Consider the following 18,380-nt stretch of genomic DNA (forward strand, 5'->3'; position numbering starts at 1 on the left):
ATTTTTCTCTAGTAAAAGAAATACAGCTAATCTACTTATTATTACAAACCAATATGAAATGAATAAATAGATTACAAACCCAAATACAAGAATTACAACCATAATGAATAAATGAATAAATCACAACAAAAACACACATCCAAACACAAGGTCATGGCTAGGTTATGAACATGCAAATGCATATCCGAATATGCAAACTGTGTAAATCCAAAATGGTTCCCCTTTAAACCCTTAAAGTTTTCGGCCAAGGTTAATCAATTCGAAAACTTTGGGTTTTTGTCCAAACAAAATAATCAATCATCCAAATGACTTAATTATTCAATATTACCATATGCATGTAAAGTATAATCTTGAAAAACAAAGGGTTAACCAAAATCCCCAAAACTTTCGGCCATATGGGGAACCACACCATAAAACCCGAAAATTTTTAGATCTATTGAAGCATGTACCCGTATATGCGGCTCTTGATGCCATTGTTGGGTTTTAACAAAATTATCAAAGTCATATAAACCCATTTATATGAAAAAATGCAACGGATAAATAAGTTATAAATCTTGTTAATTAGATGAATATAAAACCGATTTATATGCAAAACCCAAGCCCTGGATCCATATACGAATTTTCATGCTTACCAATATAAACAACCATAGGGTGTTCTTAGCATACTACCTTTAAAAGCCTAAGAAAAATGAAGGAGATGAAGATATGAATGGCGAGTCTTCAAGATAGAAGAACCTCAAGCTTGTATACCCTTAAATCTTCCAACAAACACCTTGTTATGCTAGGATTTACACTTGAAAACTCTTCCTTGTTATCCATTTCCTTCGCCGAAAATTAGAGAGGAAGAAGAGAGAGTTTACTTGCTTCTTGTATGTGTGTGTGTGTGTCTGTGAGAGAGAGAGAGAGAGAGAGAGAGAGAGAGAGAGAGAGATGTGAGCAACCAATGCACCACACAAATCAATCAATGAATTCATGTGCATATCTTGGAAATAAATAAAACAATTAAGTGAGAAGAGGGGGGGGGGGGGGGGAAGTAGCAGCCCATATGGGTTCCCACCCAAATTCAAAACTCAAGTAATCTATTTTATTTACTTATGTTATATCATAACATAACATGCAAAATCCAGTATGCATTGCATGTTGTTTTTTAACCATCTTAAATAACATGGTATATGCAAAATGCAAAATGCAGTAAGTCTTGTATATTTTTATTTACCAACTTAAATAACATGGTATATGCAAAATGCAATAAGTCTTGCATATTGTTATTTAACCAACTTAAATATAAATAACATTACAAGTAATATGCAAAATGCAAATTCTCTAATAATATAAATTATCCATATAATTTATTTATTACACAAGTGCAAATATTTAGAAACCCAATTTCCAAATATTCTAAGTGTTGATATTTATTTTTTAGATCATATCTTAAATAAATATCGTGGTGTTTGTTTAGCTTGTTATTGGGTATAACCCGACTTGGATCATAACGTACTAGCCACATCAACTCTAATATGTGTTTTCGGCAGACCGATTCCAACACAATAATCCTCCCCGCAGTTGATATTGTAAGGCTTTGTGCCTTATCTTTTTTGGGCTTCTACTTTTTTCTGCGAGTAGGTTCCTTCTGCCAAGTTTGCTTTAATCGGAATCATCCAAGACTCTTCGAGGGTCTGCGTGATGCACACTTTTCTTGGTGGGACAAATGGTTCTACTAGGGTTTCTACCCGTACTTTTTTTGCTAAATGTTCAAAGCTTGTGGAAGTTAACTTGTGCAACACATCCGCGGATTTGTTTTCGTTTCTCTTGATGTGTTTCACTTTGCTGGATTCGAATTTTTGGATCAGTTGCTTAGATTTTTCCAGGTATGATACCATAGCTTCATCCTTTGCTTCGTATGAACCATTGACTTGGCTGGCTATTAACATTAAATCAACGTGATCTTCAACGAAAACGCTTGAGTGTGACGTATAGATTGCTCAAAATACATGTGACACTATTAAGTGACAATATTATCATTAATTAATTTAAGTATCAAATACAAAAGTTTGAAAATAAAGAAATACAAGCAAAAAAAGAACAATTAAACAACTTGTCCATTTATTAAAATACCCTAAGTTCTAATGTCTTCTCCGAGTATCATCCTCTAATAATGGTCCCTGTAGCTGTTGGGTTTTATACAAGCTTATCAAAGAATCAAGTTAACCATTTTAACAAGAAAACGCAACGGAAGCTTAGATTTTATAACTTGTTATGAACATACCATTATGTTAAAATTAAAACCCAATGAACAAGGATCAATATTACAAGAACAATATGCTCACAAAATGTAAATGTACCTCCTTATACCTTATAGGAAGATGTAGGTTGTTGAAGGGATGATGGATGAAAGGCAAGCCTCCAAAGAAGAAAACCTCAAGAGAGTGATACCCCAAGCCTTTTGCAACAACACCAAGTTATTTGCTAGGATTCTTGAACACCAAAATTAGCTTACCAAGCTCTCCCAAAAAGCCAAAGTGGCCGTGAGAATTAAGAGAGAGTGAGGGAGAGTTAGTTGTTTTCTTGAACCAATTTCAAAATAATAACTAACTTGCATGTATTGAAAAAGGAGAGAGGAACCATTTTGCATGTCTTGTGATTGGAGAAGGGGTCAACACAAAAGGACAAAGTTTTAAATGGGACCAAACCTTCCACCCACATGGGTGGCCGGTTTTGATTTTTTTTTTTTTTTTTTTTTTTTTATTTTTTTTGTTATTTTGTTTTAACATTTAAACATCTCCATCTCCATTCATTTTATAAAACTCACTTATATAAAATGTACATACATATATATATAATTATTTAACCAATTAAATAATTAATTTATATAAACAAATTATCCAAATAATTTATTTAAATCCTCAAGTGTGTTTGTTTAGAAAACCAATTTTCTAAACGCGTAGTGTTCGGTATTCGTTTAAATGATCAAATCATCAAAAGAATACATTTGGTGTTGTCTAGCTTGTTATTGGGTATGACCCGACTTGGATCAAACACAGTTAGCCACATTAATATAAATATGTGTCTCGGGCATACGTAATTCCAACAATCTCCCACTTGCACGAGATACATAGAAAATTAATGCAAGTGGTGAATACCGCCTAACAACAGTTCACCACCCCTAATGTGTTTGACGAAGTGCCATTCAATAACATCATCCCTTCAAGTCCCTTACTTGATATGATTTAGGTGAATCTATCATTATATCCCTTTGTTGCTAGATGTCATGTTGGATCTAAGAGACATAGGTGATCATTCTCTTTACAATTCAACTTTATCAGGCCTTTGACATCTAAACTCTCAACACATAAGAGGAACAAATTCCGTCTTGACTGTATACGCCTCTCACTATCACTTTATACTCCACCCGAGCTCATCCTTATGTACCATCTTTTACGAATAGCGAAGGGGAGAGTCAAAGTGTAATACTCGGTGAAAATCAAGACCCAATATACATCTCAGGTCTAAGGATAATATGAAATTCTCCTTTACTCAAGATTACTAATGATCAAGTCAATCGACTCCATGTAGTAATATTGAGAGCGGGTCAGTCCAATATTTGTATCCCACAAATATCTATGAACTTTGGCAGCAAACCTATGCTCCATATTCATTCCTTATGAATATCCACCAATCCTAGTTCATAATAGTCTTGCTTCATATTTGTTCCCACAAATGTGATCGACTACGGACTTTTAGAATAAGATAACTTATTCATGGATTAAACATGCAAAATTAGAATTTAACTCAAGATTCCATAATCATATAAAAGAGTTAAATTACAAAAGTCTTTTAAACTTTAATACAAAATAGATCAAATCCAATTACTAGAATATCGAAGTCCTAAGCCACTCGCATGACGCTCATGTTTCGGTCTTTCTAGGAGCTTCGTGAATGGGTCCGCAAGATTTTGATCAGTTCCAACTTTGCGAATACATATCTTTCCCTTTTCAACTTCATCCCTTATGTAGTTGAATCTCCGCTCTATGTGCCTTGTCTTTTGGTGCGAACGAGGTTCCTTGATTTGTGCAATCGCACCCTCGTTGTCACAAAAGATTTCTAGGGGGTCTTGAATGGAAGAGACCACCCCTAGATCGGTAATGAATTTCTTCAACCATGCAGCTTCTTGAGCTGCCAATGAAGCGGCGATGTATTCTGATTCTGTAGTGGACAATGCTACCACTTCCTGTTTTGAGCTCTTCCAAGAGATAGCTCCTCCATTAAGAGTGAACACATACCCAGATTGTGATCGAGAATCATCTTGATCAGTTTGGAAGCTCGCATCTGTGTAACCTTTTATAGCGAGTTCCTCCTCACCAGATCCATATATCAGAAACATATCCTTAGTTCTCCTAAGGTATTTCAATATGCTCTTAACAGCCATCCAATGACTGTCTCCTGGATTCTGTTGGTATCTGCTTGTCATGCTCAAAGCGCATGACACATCCGGTCTAGTACATATCATCGCATACATGATGGATCCTATAGCAGAAGCATATGGGATTTGTTTCATCATGTCTTGCTCACCCTTTGAGCTTGGACATTGAGCTGAACTCAATATGGTCCCTCTTTGAATAGGTACAAAACCTTTCTTTGAGTTTTCCATCTTGAACCTTTTCAAGATTTTATCAATGTATGTACTTTGGTTCAAACCTATCAAGCGCCTTGACCTATCCCTATAGATCTTTATTCCCAAAATATAGGCAGCTTCACCAAGATCCTTGATGGAAAATCTACTTCCAAGCCAAGCCTTAACGCTTTCCATGGTTGGAATGTCATTTCCAAATAGTAGAATGTCATCGACATACAATACTAAGAAGGTAATTATACTCCCACTAGCTTTCTTATACACACAAGCCTCATCAGCGTTCTTGATGAATCCAAAATTTTTGATTTCTTCATCAAAACGATGATTCCAAGTTCTAGATGCTTGTTTCAATCCATAGATTGATTTCTTTAACTTGCATACCTTTTTAGGATGTTTCGGATCGACAAAACCCTCAGGCTGAACCATATAGACATCTTCCTCAAGATATCCATTTAGGAAAGCGGTCTTGACATCCATTTGCCAAATTTCATAATCATAATGTGCAGCTATGGCAAATAATATCCTAATAGACTTAAGCATTGCCACAGGCGAAAAAGTTTCATCATAATCAATCCCTTGAGTTTGAGTGAAACCCTTAGCTACAAGTCTTGCTTTATAAGTATCCAAGTTTCCATGCATATCAGTTTTCCTTTTGAAAACCCACTTACTTCCAACAGCTTTGGAGTTGAGTGGTGGTTCAACCAATTCCCAAACTTGGTTGTCATACATGGATTGCATCTCAACGTTCATGGCTTCGAGCCATTTGTCACAATCATTCTTGGACATTGCATCATGGTATGTGGTTGGTTCATCCGAATCTACCACGTAGCAACCTTCTACAAAAAATCCATATCTTTCGGGTGGATTGCTAACTCTACCAGATCTGCGAACGTTTTGTGTGTTTTGATCAACCACTTGATCACTTTCAACAACCTCTTGTTGAGTGCTAGTATCAACCAATTGTGTATCATCTTGTGATTCTTGATCCTCATCAAATTTCACTGTTCTACTATTAGTTCCTTCCTTAAGGAACTTAGTTTCCAAGAACTTACCCTTTCGAGCAATAATAACATTTTGCTCACTAGGATCGTAAAAGTAATATCCTATATCATCTTTAGGGTAACCAATAAAGATACACTTAGTGGATCGGACTTCTAATTTGTTTGGGGTGTATTGCTTTACATAAGTTTCACAACCCCAAACTTTTAAGAATGATAGCGATGGAGCCTTTCCATGCCATATTTCGAAAGGTGTCTTCTTCACTTTCTTGGTTGGAGCCATATTCAATATGCGAATAGCGGAAAGTAAAGCATAGCCCCAAAATGATAGAGGTAAAGTGCTTCTAGCCATCATTGATCGAACCATATCTAATAGGGTACGATTTCTCCTTTCAGACACACCATTATGTTGTGGTGTTCCAGGTGGAGTAAGTTGTGAAATAATTCCACAACTCTTAAGATGATCTTGAAAAATACTACTTAGGTATTCACCTCCTCTATCACTACGAAGTACTTTGATTGTGGTTTTGAGTTGTCTTTCTACTTCAGCTTTGAAGTCTTTGAACATTTCAAAAGCTTCATCTTTGTGTTTCATTAAGTACACATAACCATATCGACTATAATCGTCAATAAATGTAATGAAGTATCTTTCACCATTCCTAGTCATTGGTCTAAAAGGACCACATACATCCGAATGTATGATACCCAATAATTCTTTTGACCTTTCAAAAGTTTTATTAAAGGGTTGCTTTGTCATTTTGCCTTGTAAGCAAGATTCACATACATCAAATGAATCAAACTCATTGGTTTCTAGAATACCACTCTTGCGAAGAGTTTGCATGCGATTCTTGCTTATATGTCCAAGGCGACAATGCCAAAGATAGGAATCACCCAAGTCCTTCTTGAGTTTCTTGGTGTTGACATTATACATTGAACTATTATGTGACATACCACTTTGATCTATTTCATATATACCATTCATGGGTATAGCTTTAAAATAAAATATGCCATTCATCAAAACATGAATATCATAATCAATAAACTTAAGATCAAAGCCACATTGTTTTAAAAGAGACACGGAAATAATGTTTCTCCTTAACTTAGGAGCATACAAAACATTCTTCAAAATTACTTCCAAACCACTTGGAAGCTTTAACAAGTAGTCTCCTTGAGCTTGGACTTCAACTCTCGCTCCATTGCCCATAAAGAGACTAATGTCCCCTTTGTTGAGTTGTTTATTTCTTTTGAACCCCTGCAACAAATTGCAAATGTGAGTTCCACATCCGGTATCAAGTACCCATGTATTTGAAGAAATAACATTTAGTTCAACATATATAGTAAAGATAATACCTGAGGTATGCCCCGCATCCCTCTTATCTTTTAATGCATTGAGATAGGTCGGACAATTCCTTTTCCAATGACCTATCTCTCCACACTCAAAGCATGGATCTTGCGCCGCAACCTTTTGCTTCTTTTCCTTCGGTTTGATGGGCGTGATGGCTTTCCTCTTTCCCTTTCCTTGGACGTGGCCCTTGCCCTTAGCAACACTTGCTTTGGGGTTGGAGTTATGTCCCTTTTTGCCTTCATTGATTGTTAGAACGGGTAAAACCTTTTTACCCATTCCCGCTTCGGCCGTTCTTAGCATTGCGTGAAGCTCACCAATGCTTTTGTCCCATCCATTCATGTTATAATTCATGACAAAAGTTTCAAACCTTTTGGTCAATGAGTTGAGGATCAAATCCGTAGCCAACTCATTAGACACGGGACAATTCAACCTATTAAGCTTTTCAATGTAGCTTTTCATCTTTAGGACATAAGATGAGACGCTTTGGGTTTCCTCCATACGACATGCATGAAACGCTCGAACCGTTTCGAAACGTTCCGCTCTAGCTTGTTGAAGGAACATTTCCTTCAATTGAGTTATCATGTCGTATGCCCCATGATGCTCGAAATCCTTTTGGATTTCGGGAATCATAGTTGCTAACATGAGGCAAGAGGCTTGCACCGAATCTTTGGTGTACTTAACCCAATCGAAATAAGCCTCCTCATCTTCCACGTTAGGCTCGTCGGGAATGGGATCGTCTAAGACATATGATATCTCTTCTTGCTTGAGAACTATTCTCAAGTTGCGATACCAATCCATAAAGTTATTATGGTTTAGACGATCCTTTTCAAGGATGGTTCTTAAGGATAGGTTACGGGTGTTATGGGTAGAGGTGTTTGCATTGTTAGTGGCCATCTACAAAATTTAACAAAGTTCTAATTTAGTATTATAAACAATTTAATTATTAATACCCTTTTATTCCAAATTTTAAAATAATAATTAAATTCTAGAATCCAACGATAAGTCAAATTTCGGTTAGGTGACCTTTATCCCGTTATTTGATTTAACAAGGTAGTCAACCTTGACAATTGCAACCCTTTGCAACTTCTAGAGGTATGGGACCATTCGAAATCCTTATTTCGTGTTGACATGTTTATCCCATCAACACCATTGGACCCCATGCTTAGGTGACCTTTATCACATGGTTTCCAATTCAAGTCGTCCTACTTGTATAAACATGTAAGATTAACATACAAGTGGTTAGGTGACCTTTATCCCACAAATATGTTAATATTACCCTAAGTATATTAGTTTGCTCAAAATGGTTAGGTGACCTTTATCCCATTTAAAGTTCCCTAATACGTTAAGTGTCTTACAAAAGGATGGTGTTAGACTTGCTTCCATGGTAATTATGAAAAAGGGATTTTTAAGTTTTCCAATATTCTAGTTTGAAAAACATTATGCCATATCCTAACATGCATTTAGTAATATGGCGATTTTGAAAACCAATTTTCAAGGTTCTAGTTATAATAAAACCAATTTTATTATATGTGAGTAATCGCTTAGTTTTAATAAACCCATTTTATTAACTAATTGACGCGATATTACCAAATATATATTAGAACCCGTTTTATGCTTGTTGTCGTTCCTATGTGACGGTTTGGATATCCTAATATCTATCAACCACACATTACATAAAGTAAAACAAACAACCAAGCATACATATGCAAAATATAGTCATAACCGAGAACCGCTAAGTTTGACCATACTTGTTAGCCGAAACAAGTATAGGTCATAAGTCACACCTAAGGGACAAAACATGACACAAGGATGGAATGTTGACTCCCACTTGACCTTGCATCCAAATGCTTCAAGTATCCTTTCAAAGTTGTTGTGTTCTTGTTGGGCTTGTTAATGGGCTCCAAACTTCCAAAAGTCTTCTTGGGCCCAAGAGTGAAATTTATGGGCCTAATGGGCTTGAATCCCATGATGGGCCGGTGAGGCCCAACAAGCCCAAAATTTCGGTCCAAGGCCCAAATCCACCAATTCTTGCATCTTCAATTTTTACAAAATGTATCCTAATACATATTTTTTCTAAAAAAAAGAAAATGCAACTAATCTATTTATTACATACCAACTTATGAATAAATAAATTACATAAGCCTAAGATTATGAATTATTACAACCATATTGAATAATAAACATAATCAACATACACAAACAACAATCAACACATCCAAGGTCTCGGTTTCGGTTATGACACAATCAAACATACCAAATGTTCTAAGCATGCAACCTAAGCAACCAATGCCCAAAATCACCAAAAGGAATCGGCCCCCCCCCCCCCCCAAGAGGCTACGGCCCATCCCCCCCCCCAAAATTTTTTTGCAATTTTGATATTTCAACATCCAAATGTTAAATGGTTTCCTAAGATCTTTGCATGCATGTCAAGATCTTACAAAACCATGAGGGGTAAAATCCACCAAAATTTCGGACCCCTTTTTCACCCATGAAAAACCCGAAATCTATGAACATGTAAGGAGCATAAGTCCTTGTAACCGGCTCTTGATGCCATTGTTGGGTTTTATACAAGCTTATCAAAGAATCAAGTTAACCATTTTAACAAGAAAACGCAACGGAAGCTTAGATTTTATAACTTGTTATGAACATACCATTATGTTAAAATTAAAACCCAATGAACAAGGATCAATATTACAAGAACAATATGCTCACAAAATGTAAATGTACCTCCTTATACCTTATAGGAAGATGTAGGTTGTTGAAGGGGATGATGGATGAAAGGCAAGCCTCCAAAGAAGAAAACCTCAAGAGAGTGATACCCCAAGCCTTTTGCAACAACACCAAGTTATTTGCTAGGATTCTTGAACACCAAAATTAGCTTACCAAGCTCTCCCAAAAAGCCAAAGTGGCCGTGAGAATTAAGAGAGAGTGAGGGAGAGTTAGTTGTTTTCTTGAACCAATTTCAAAATAATAACTAACTTGCATGTATTGAAAAAGGAGAGAGGAACCATTTTGCATGTCTTGTGATTGGAGAAGGGGTCAACACAAAAGGACAAAGTTTTAAATGGGACCAAACCTTCCACCCACATGGGTGGCCGGTTTTGATTTTTTTTTTTTTTTTTTTTTTTATTTTTTTTGTTATTTTGTTTTAACATTTAAAACATCTCCATCTCCATTCATTTTATAAAACTCACTTATATAAAATGTACATACATATATATATAATTATTTAACCAATTAAATAATTAATTTATATAAACAAATTATCCAAATAATTTATTTAAATCCTCAAGTGTGTTTGTTTAGAAAACCAATTTTCTAAACGCGTAGTGTTCGGTATTCGTTTAAATGATCAAATCATCAAAAGAATACATTTGGTGTTGTCTAGCTTGTTATTGGGTATGACCCGACTTGGATCAAACACAGTTAGCCACATTAATATAAATATGTGTCTCGGGCATACGTAATTCCAACAGTAGCATATATATATATATATATATATATATATATATATAATCAACTAACGAATAGTTGGTGATTTCACACAAATTTTGATATAAATACATAAAACCATACAATTCCATGACACATGTGTAATAATCGCGCAAGTAAGGTCTTTTCTAGTTGGTGACAACCAACGTACTCGGATCGGGGGTCCCATTTTCCACTCATAACAAAATGGTTCTGAGTGCAAAAAGGGCGCCGTATGATCTTAGTTATTGAGGATACCACGTGCAAGTAAGTTTGAGCAAGTAATTAAGTAACACACAAGTCCATGATGCGAATTGTAGTTTGAAAATATGAATAACTAATCAATTGATTTTGTAGGATATACGTGCTACCCCCCCCCCCCCCACCAATGTGTAAAACGTTAAAAAAAGGGGGTGTGAGAAATCACATATGAAATTGATGAATAACTTGAAATAAAAACCGAAAGCTAGTTGACGAAACCGAAGTGATCAATCCTCACAATCTATAACTAAAAATCAAAAATTAAAGACTAACTAACGGGATTATAAAAGTTAAATAATTTTGTTTTTGGAATTTTAATATATATTTTATTATTTTATGTACATTTTATATTATAATGTTATTTTTAAACTCTAACGGGAATTTAATGATTTATTATTATTTTAATATCATTTAATTTCTAGTTTATCACTAAAAAGAGAATTATAATAATTATAGAACATAGATTTTTCTCGATAAGATTTGATTCCTGAAGATGATTATTTTAACATATCACAAAGTTAACGAAAATGAAATAGTAACATAATATTAATTGGGTTTTCATGAAACATGACGGATAGGAAAGATTAGTTTTAAGGTGAACAAAAAAAGATAAAATATAAATTATAATTAATTTTATTTAATTTAAAATAATATTATTTCATTTATAATAATTTTTAATAAATTTGTTTGGTTTAAATAATAAAGTAAAATGGTTTAAAAAAAAAGATTAAAAAGTGGCCTGACCCGGGTCCTCACGTCCACACACACAATTATGCTTTTTTATAAAAAAATTTGTATGTTAATGTTATTTGAGTATACTTTTATCATTTTTTATATCTATATTTACAACTCCAATTTTGAAAATTAGGTTTTATACATATTTATGATTTTTTACACATATGTAAATGTGTTAGTACTTAATTAATTTTACATATATGTAATAAGTAATAAAAAAATTATATATAAAATATGATAAAACTACTCTTAAACAATGTTAATTTATTAAAAAAAATTAAAAAAATGTTTGGTTATTAAGAGTTCCTAAAAGTTCATATCTTTTATAGAGTTCTTAAATATATATATATACATACACATATATATACACACATATATATATATAGAGAGAGAGCAAGGTTAAAATAAGAACTAAAACTATCCTAAGAAGTGTAAGAATTGGTTTTTACCCTTAAAAAAATAAAACACACCGAACAAAAAACACACCGAACAAAAAAACACACTAACAATATCCACCATCAGATGATCACATCCAACGCCCGATATTACTTCTCACACTTCTTACAAATAACTAACTTCTTATTCTAACCCCACCCTATATATATATATAAACATATTTGTTCATTATAAACCCTAGATTTCTAATTTGTTAATTCGTTCCATGTAAGATTAGATTAGTTTAGGGGTTTTGTTCTTCAGCTTAAAACAATCATAAAGCATATAAAATTACCTGGTAATGTTAAGGATTTATGGTAAACGGAGCTTGACCGTAAATGAACTTTGATGATCAATTACGGATTACAGAGAGTATAATAGTTTGATTTGATATTTTGGACGAGTTTAGATGTTGATTTAGGTTCTATTTATAAGTCCAATTGGAGTGTATGGTGTTAAATGATAGTTATTTCATTTTGATTATAATTCCGGCAGTTACCCGGCCAAATCGCATAATATTAGATGTTATTACGGGTTATTGACGATGACTAAAGTTTTTCCGTTATAGTCTATGAATTTTATGAGTTTTAACTGAAGTGAGGCGTGAAATTTACGGGGTTTTGAGGGTTCGCTGGAGCCGTGGCTCCGCCGGCGGCAGGGTGGCTGAAAAAACCGGCGAGGGGGGGGGGGGTAGGGTCTGGATTGGGCTTTGATTAAAATATTATAACTTAAATAAATTTTCACTTCTCACCCCTTATGTTTCAAGTTGTTTTAAATCAGAATTTACAATTTATTTACACAGTAGCCCTTGAACTCTGAAACTTAATAAAACTTGGATTTATTTTCAATTATACCCACATAGTTTGCAAATTGTTTACTTTAATAAAAACTTTAAATCCCAGAGTTTCATTATTTGAACAAAACGAATAGAAAATGAACGAACAATAAATTTAAATCATCGGGAATATTATATAAATGATGAACGGCAATCAAGAATACATTGAAACGACTAAACGGTTTAGTTTAACGAGTATAAATACAAATACAAATAAAAATCGAAGAATGTCTCAATAACTCCATGAGACATTTCTTTACTTCTTGAAATGCTTGCTATGTTTCTGGTGTCTACGGGAACTGTTTTTTCTTCAAATAGTTCCTAAGTGTTGGCACGAATGGAAATGACTTGGTGACATGGTTTGCTAAGAACCTGTTTATGGCCACCAGTCTTCCGTTCAATGCTTGAACTTATTTCAGAGACCTTGGAGATGCAAGCGGAAAATTTCTTGTACTTTTTCAGGGTTGGCTTTGAAACCATCTTTTGCTACTATGACCTCGAGGAATTTTCCTTCATCCTCCCGAACAAACATTTGCTCTGGTTAAATTTCATGTTGATCTTCCACATAGTCTTGAAGGTGTCTTCGATGTCTCTAAGAATTTGATCTTCCTACGCTCTTGATGACCAAATCATCCATATATACTTCAAAATCGTTCCCGATCTGTCTCCCAAACTATAGATCCATGAGGCGTTGTTATGTTGCTCCCGCGTTCTTCAGTTCAAAGGGCATCATCTTATAACATAACATGCCATTATCTGTGAGGAAGGCAGTTTTATCTTGGTATTTTTCTGCCATGTGGGTTTGATGATACCCTTTATACGCATCTAAGAAACACCTGAATTGATACGTTGTCAACGCGTCTACTTTCAAATCTAATTCTGGTAGTGGGTAGCAATCTTTGGGACAGGCCTTGTTCAGATCTTTGTAACCAATACCGGGTTGGCTACCCAAGTCAGGTACCTTATCGCGCGTATGATTCCTGCCTTCAATAGTTCTTGTACATGATCATTCGTTTCTTTTGTCTGTTCCGGACCCATTTTCCGTCATTTTTGAATAACTGGTGGGTGGTGGGTATGTACCTTTAAAGCATGTTCTTCTATGTGTCGCGGATGTCCCACCATATTCGCAAACTGCCACGCAAATACATATATATTTTTTTACTAGTAACTGTTTCAGGCATGAGCTCATGCTATTTAACAAGCTTGCTCCAATTGTGACGGTTTGATCTGGAAATTTTGCATTTCATACCTTTTTTCCGGCTCGGCGTTATCAGCAAGATTTTGTGCCTATGCGATTTATACCCTTCCGCGCCTATGTAATTTTTTCTCGGCCTTAGGTACACCCGTTATGCCATGTTCCATGGACGGGTTTGCATTAAAATTACCTATCATCTCCCTGCCTTAGATTATGTCGTGTTTCGAAGTCACCGGTAACACTAAGAACTCTACTTCTTCAATTCGAGAATGTTTTCTGTCACTTAGCGTTACTTGGAATTTGAGTTGCTCTAACGGGTGAGTGATTTCGTTTGAGAACCCAGATACTGGTGCGTTAAACATGCTCTAGTCTTGCCTTGTCTTCCGCATCCATTTGCTGGATGCATTGTTGGTACATTATATCCGAAGTGCTTCCTTGATCAATGAAGATGTACTTACTTTGGTAATGCCCAATAAACATGGTGATTATCAAGGTTTGCTTCATACATGGTCCCCCTTTGATACGCGGGAAAATGACTGGATCTTCTTTCCATGCCTCGCTGCTTGGCGTTGACCGTTTGGCAATTTCATGTCTCCTGCCTTGGATCATATGAGTGTCTAGGTTTTTTTATCTGTTTTTTCGGTGGACCTTCAACTCTACCTACCCCTTGGTTCCTTGCATGCTTTTCCAACCTCTAGGACCAAGTAATCGAGCTTTCCATGCTCAACCGCCTCTTCAATTTCTTTTTTTCAAATTCATGCAGTCATCAGTTGTGTGGCCAATATCTTCATGAAACTTGCAATATTTGGAATTGTCCAAGTTTCTTATTTTGAAGGTCGGCTTTAGTTTTAGGAAATACATATTTTTTGTTTCCAGGATTTGAGACAGGGTTTTTGATAATGGTGTCCATTCCTTCTGCTTATACCCGCAGTTCCGGTCGTTTTGATTTTTTTCTACTAACGGCCTTGCCGCGGTAGGTACAGAGTCTTCCGTTGGTGGTTGGATGCTGGACCATATCGACCCTTTGTCTTTTTTGACTGGATTGTTAAGAGAATTTCGTGTTTAAGTCTTCAAAGCGTATAATTTAGCCCTCCAAAAGTCTTTCGAACCATTATTTGGCAGCACTGACGTAAGGTCGAAGACTCACTCAAAAATAAACCAATTACAACTAATTAGATAGCGGTAAGCGGGTGTCAAACACAGAGAGTTTGTGGAAAATGTGTTACTAAGTAGCCTTGTAATTAATCTATATTAAACTAAGTGCAGAAAATAAATTCAAGTATTTGATTTGTTGATTTTGATTAACGAAAATAACTTAAAACAATTTAACGATTTTTAATTGAATTAATAAAAAGAATGCTCCCTCCCTATTTCAGGTTTCCAATACTGATAATGTTAACGTTTAGTTTTGGGATGAACTACATAGACATAGTTCATGAAAATGCATTTAATTGTGATAAAAGAGGACTAAGTACTTGGATTGTATAAACGCAAGGTTGTCACTCGATAATCCGTTTAGTATAGTTAACCCTAATTCCCTTCAAATAAATCCTGATTGCCTATGGCACCAGGAAATGATAGACAAGAACACGAATTATACTATACTAACAATTACTAATCAAACTCACAATCACCATAGCAATACAATCATACGATCAAACTACTATCCCACAAATAACATAAACGATTCACAAGTATTCAATTGAAAACCTTACAATTCGGGAAAGAATATAAAGGGAACTAGCCACACATAGTTTGATTCATCATCACATCAATTAGGTATGCATATGAATCACAAACACCAAGATAATGATTACAATCCCAAAATATTGTTCTTGGACTCCAAAATTCGTCTCTAAGATGTTCTAGAATGGAAGATAAATGAAAAGACACCCAAAAACGTAATAAAAGAAGTTTTTTCGGCAGTTACAGCCCGGACCGTTGGCCACGGTTCACACCATGGGTCACGGTCCCGCCCACGGCGGTAACTGAACCCACGGTACGGTAGTTTCTGCAGTTTTTGATAAGTTGGATCGTGGCCCACAGTGCCCACCGTGGGCCACGGTGGTTTCCACGGTATAAGGGCCCTCCACGGTACAGTACGGTCCAGACCGTGGGCTACGGTGGACTTCAGCCACAACTTCATTTTTGTCACCTTATTTGACCTCTCTCGAGTTTCCGGTTCCCTCGGTTGCTTCGTTATACACCATAATAGCTTCGGAACCTCCGTTTAACCTGCAAATAACCACACAACAGTAGTTATCCATTTCCCACGAAATTAACACTTAATGCATGGATTTTTATATCGATTAAGCACACTTACGGGTCATCCTCCGATGCACCCGTCCCATTCCCACACTTAACCGTTGCTTGCCCCCAAGCAACACCTCAACACAATTTTTTTTATTTTCAACTTATAACCACCAATCATACCAACAAATCCAGTTCAGTTATGGTCCCAAGTCATACCATATTCCCTCATTTCTATCGGGTTGCACTAGAATACTTGATGTTCAATTTTAACCATAGAGTTCTAACCAAACCTAACATGCTTTCGGTTTTTACCCATACATAACACACATTTACATATTAACCCTCTTCTTGGTGATCAAACATACATTTTCATAAATAATCAATTCTCCTCGCATACGCTTGTACAATCATCAAATCTCCACCTATGCAAACGCTTTGACATAAATGCAAATCAAGAGGGCTTAAAACGGGTTATAATGGGTCCAAGTGTAAGGGTATCGAAGGGAATATTTAAAGTAGCTCAAACAATCTGATTCGACTTATTACAAAACAACTAAGTAAATAATGAAATAACCAACTACATACATCATTAATTTCTCTTTTTTTCTCATTTTTTTCACTATATAATGCTTGAACATTGCATACTTGAACATTTCCCTCTAACACATTTTTTTTGAAGCATAAAAAAAACATAATGCTTAATACCTCCTATTGATCAATACTAAAACAATTACAAAGAAACCTATTAAGTCGGATCGTCTCGCAATATAACACCAGGGTTGACTGAATGAAAGAATTGGTCCAACAATGTTTTTTAAGGGAACCAACCCCCACCCCTCTCATTATCCACGCTAATATATGTAATTTATGAGGCCCAACCCTAAAACCCACACTCGCACTCATCCAGATGAGGCTCAACCTAATTGCCTCTATCAGTTTTGCACTCATGCCAAGCTAAGATCTCGAAATGCACTAATTTCACAACTTCTATCGGAGAATATCAACCTTCTCACCAATCATTACTTTCTCTATTCTCAAGTGTAAACGAACATGTTATGCAAGTTATTGCACCGAAAGCATGCTAACCTTGATTAGAAAACTACATAATCTCCTTTTAAAAACAACTAGGCAACATGTTATTTAGGGAATTGTGACAATGAAAAGGGACCAAAACCTTACCCCCGCCATATTACCACTTTCCGTTTTTTTTAAATGTTTTTTTAATTTTTCAGATTTTTTAAATTTTTTTTGGATCAAACGAAAATTTTCAAAACAAACGAAATTTTCCTCATCCCCACACTTGGGATACATTGTTCCGAATGTACGATTTTGAGAAAAATGAAAATAAACTACTTCTTAAAAACAACCTTCTTTTCAACACAACCCACAATACTTAATCATAAGTATTTCGTCCTCCACCCATCCACCCAAGAATAAATAAAAACACAAATGATAACAACTATACAGAAATATACAGAACGGTGTTCACCTGGTAAGACGAGACTCAATCAGAAGTAAGGAGGTTGGGCCGCCCCGAAGATGGACGTCATGAAGTCCGAAAATTGCTCAAAATTAAACTCCCCGTCGCTGCCACTAATACCTTCTCCTTGTGGTGGTGATGGTGCTATTGACTGCATAGGATCAACCCACATTGAATGATGAAGAGGTGGTTCAGCATATCGTACAGAACCGTCATACGGTGGTAGGGTCGTGTAATCCACAACCGGTGGATCCGGTTCCCCCGCATGCCATTGTTCATGCATCCGCCGATTCCTATCATCCATATATCGCATGTTTATCTCGTGCTCCCGCCCGTAAGCTTGGGCACAGTTCCACATCTCCAACCTCTCGTGTCTCTCCTTTTCTGCCCGCTCAGCATAGGCCCCCCATGAAGGTCTGATGGTCAAATAAGTCACGCGATTCTTCCGACCAATTTTCATATGTTGAAGGCCTATGCCTTTCTACCACCTCGTTCATCGACCCCACATGGGCCCAATTATTACCATATGAATTATAACCAGCAGAATAATCCCAACCCCCCTACATCCATGAAATCCGGCTCACCCATTTCCTCCACTTCTTCAACTTGTTCATCCACCTCCGCCTCTACATCTTCTCTTATCACCCTCCACCTCACATTGTCACTCACAAGCTGATGATGTCAATCAGTTCGTGTATATGTCCATCTCGGTAGATCCGTCAAGTTGAACTCCTTGAACACT

The sequence above is a fragment of the Bidens hawaiensis genome, unplaced genomic scaffold (genome assembly GCF_021521415.1).
Source record: "Bidens hawaiensis isolate Kalapana, Puna unplaced genomic scaffold, B.hawaiensis_p1.1 tig00054811_1, whole genome shotgun sequence".
Lineage (NCBI taxonomy): Eukaryota > Viridiplantae > Streptophyta > Magnoliopsida > Asterales > Asteraceae > Bidens > Bidens hawaiensis.